General features: G+C 35.9%; 1 non-coding gene across 1 annotated transcript; it reads right to left on the bottom strand.

The window, feature by feature from the left end:
• Positions 1-509: 509 nt before the first annotated feature.
• Positions 510-657, bottom strand: LOC111815855. The gene has a single exon (XR_002820475.1). It is a non-coding gene; the product is annotated as a U4 spliceosomal RNA (small nuclear RNA).
• Between the last annotated feature and the right edge of the window lie 3165 nt (positions 658-3822).

The following is a 3822-nucleotide window of genomic DNA, read 5'->3' as shown; positions in this document are numbered from 1 at the left end:
ATTTCAGTTTAGATGTTCCTACACAGCTGCGATACAGAGTTAAATATTAGACCAGAGCCTCCTTTGTCCAGCACACTGTAGTCTAGTTGGTCATATGGAAAAATCTGTTATAAACATCAGAACAATGGATCCAAATGATAAAAAAAAAATGTTTGTACACAGGAGCTTTGAATTCCTGTAATTCTTCAAGCAAACTGAAATGGCAAATTGAAGTGTTGGTTTACTATGCCGTACAGAGATTTTAATGCTTGCCTTTTCTAACAAAAGAAAAGGGAATAAAATGTTTGAATTTACCTTTTATTCAGCTTTCCTAGGACAGTTAATCTCACTTTGGATTTAATCTTCAGAAATTGTTCTGTCACCTAAGTTTTCACATTTTCTGAGATAATTTTTTTTTAAATATTCACTACGGCTTCATATTTTAAGTGCTTTTGTCTCAGTTTTACTTTAATATGTGGGTGATATTTTATATTCTGTACTGATCCATTCTTCCATTGTTATATCAACTCAATTTTCTTGTCATTTTTACAATACTTACTTTATGTGAAAGATATTTTGCTCTCTTTATCCATAGCCTTATTGGGAAAAGTTTTCAATTAGCAATAATCGTGCCTTGGATAAACCTCATTGGCTATGGTACTGGCACTGCGCAAGGCTTCCATAGCCTTGTGGAATTTTATTGTGTATATATGCTTTCTAATATAGCATTTTTTTTGGTCCAGTGATTATTATGTTGCCTCCTTTGAAGTTCACTAATGCCAATGTCAAGCAGATTTATTAAAGTAAATTTCTTCAAATTCCACTGTATAAGGCAAGTCTTGTCATTTATATAATCTGTTTGGGAACAAAGCTAGCTTCCTCATATACTCCTGCTAGAACCAGTTTTATTCAAGGGTTCATTTTACTTCAGATGATCAAGTGTAATAAGACAAAGCCTTGGCAGGAAAAGAGAATAGTCACTCTACAATCCTTAAAACAGTAGTAATTTGTACAGCTGACAATATAAAAAATCCCATTGATGGTGACACAGACAGACTTGGCAGGTTGACATTTTGATTGACTCTACTCTTTAAAAGTGCAAGTAGTATTCACTCAATCCCAGAAACTGTGATTCTCTGGTTGAGCCTGGCAAGTGAATGCTAAAAATTCTATCTTTATTTTCTTGAGTCCCATGATAATATTAAAAATAATTAATGAAAGAGTTGGAATTTAGACCTTGATGCCTCACTTGCTCAGCATGCAATGAGGCCATGTGTTCAATCTCCAGCATCACAGAAGAATGACATGTGGGTAGGTAGGTTTGTAGATAGGTGGGTAGGTGGGTAGGTAGTAAGTGGGTGGCTAGGTAGGTAGGTAGATGGGTAGGAGGTAGGTAGGTAGGTGGGTAAGTAGGGAGGTAGGTGGGTAAGTAGGTAAGTGGGTAGGTTGGTAGACACATGGGTAGGTGGGTAGGTAGTAGGTGCGTGGCTAGGTAGGTAGATGGGTAGGAGGTAGGTAGGTGGGTAAGCAGGTAGATAGCTGGATGGGTAAGTAGGTAGGTAGGTGGGTGGGTAGGTAGGCAGGTGGGTAGGTAGATGGATAGGTAGGTGGGTAGGTAAATACATACATAGATGATAGAAAGACAAAACTGGGTTCTCAATGTTTCTTTCACAAATATGCTCTGAAGACAAAAGTTTAACACAGCATTTGGATAGTTAAGGTTCATAATCTCCTGCATTTGGGGAGCATATTTTGGCTTACAAATATTGTTTTGATGCTGACAGAAACTTTGAGAAGTTTGCAGAGTGTATATACTCTTAATTCCAGTTTTGAGCTAATAGCAGTGGAAATCAGTGTTAGAATGGCTCATGAGGACAGTCAATGAATTAGAAGAAGATCTAGGCCTCCTAATTCTTACTCCCTGTAATTTCTATTTGGGTTGAACTATTTTAAGTTTCTAGTAATATAATATGCTACAACAAAAGAGAATTTTGTATATTCTGTCAAATGAACTTCCTTCAATGAACCTTAGTTTATTGGTGACTTTTGTTTTTTTGGGTTTTTTTGTTGTTGTTTTGTTTTTTTACTATGAAGTGGGAAGGAGTAAAAGAAAATAGGTTTGAATTTTGTGTTGTCCTGATTGATTTGAAATTATCTGAAATCATGTGATTTAATTGAAAATAATTTTCTCCTCTTCATAGCAATATCCCACTAAGAATTCTTAAAACTGAGCAAGTAAGAATTCTTCAATTCTTTTACTGAATTAAAGAATTTTGAAAAATATTTTTATGGCTAAGGTCTAAATGTTTATGAAATGAGCACAGGATTTTAGCTGCACAATAATAAACAGTGAGATGTTTTAATGGCATTCAGCTGGATACGGATTTGATACTTTTGACAAGTTTCTGACATAACCATCCCCACTGTGTGCATCTGGCCTTTCCAAGTGGGAGAGAACTGTGCTGCTTCAGAAGAAAATATCATTGAAATAATTCCCTTACCACTTCCAGATGGAGTCAATCTGAAATATCATTATGAGAAAGCAAGAGCATCAATTTGTGGTGATACTTCATTATCAAAATAGTTTTTGTTATGCTAGAAAATTCCAAAATGTATCAGTTTACAGGGTTGAAGAGATGGTGATGGAAAAGATACTTCATCTTCTGTTACATAATGAGATATTAAAATACAGTAACTAGCTTACATTCTGATTTTCTTGAAGATAATTTATTTCTTTTTATGTCTGAGATTCTATGCTCACTGGACTCTCTGTCATAAAGGAAACTTTAGTAGTAATGAGAACAGAAAGCTAGTAACTCAAATTTAAAGGAACTGAAAGGATTTAGTCTAGGAAACTCATCCAAGCTTACTCCAGAAACAGAGCCTAATCCAAGCTGTGATGCTCAGCCCCAGTCAGGAAGGAGAGCGCCGTTGTTCTTCGTTGCTTCAGTCTCTCTGGAGCCTGGTGCTTAGTCCTGCCATCTCTAACTGCCATCTCTAACCTCAGAAAGCAGCTTGAAAAAGATATGGCCGCTGTGGGAGAACAGAGGAGTTCTTCTACTTTAATCAATTATTTAGTGTGTCACACTCCCAGGTCAGCAGGACTCACAAACTCTCCATCCTCTAATGCAAGAAAGATATCTATATTCATAAACAACATGTTCCAGGAAGCCCAATATACCTACCACCAATAAAGTGCCACTCAGTGCCTTGGAAGTTCGTGATTCAGTGATGTTTGTTCTTTTCTTTTCATTACTGTTTATGGAGAGCCATTTTTTTTCAAGGAAAATTAAAGCCTAAAATAAGACTTAGTTCAGCCAATACTGCTTTGATGAAAACTGCAGTATTGACCCTCATTTGTCTCTTGAGTCACCTGATACTCTATCCTACTTGTCTCACTGAAAACTAAGTTTGTGGTGAAGAATAAATTGTGCCAGAGAAGGTGGAAGTGCATCAGTGATTAAAAGCAAGAGTTTTGGAATAAACTGTCTCCATTTGGATTTAACTTGGTTAAGTGAGTAGCCTTGGACAAGATTTTTAACATCATACCTCAAACTCCCTACTTATAGATGGGATGATAAAAGTATCTTTTAGTGGGGAATTACTCATCAAATATAATATTATATGAATTAATACATGTTATTGAATATTACATGCAAAATGTTCAACATGTACTGTCACTGTAATCAGCCAAGGTGTCCAATGAGTGATAATATATTCATTTTCAGAAAAGCAACTCCTATGATACTATATTTCTTTCTACGTTTCAGATCACAGAAGTCAAAAATTAAAAATCACCTCAGTACCCCCTTGGAATGTGGATGGCACATTGTTTGGAAAGAC

Source organism: Octodon degus, unplaced genomic scaffold, assembly GCF_000260255.1.
Source record: "Octodon degus isolate 3935 unplaced genomic scaffold, OctDeg1.0 scaffold00022, whole genome shotgun sequence".
Classification (NCBI taxonomy): Eukaryota; Metazoa; Chordata; class Mammalia; order Rodentia; family Octodontidae; genus Octodon; species Octodon degus.
Note: the sequence above shows the minus strand (reverse complement) of the source record. Positions and strands in the feature narration are given on the sequence as shown.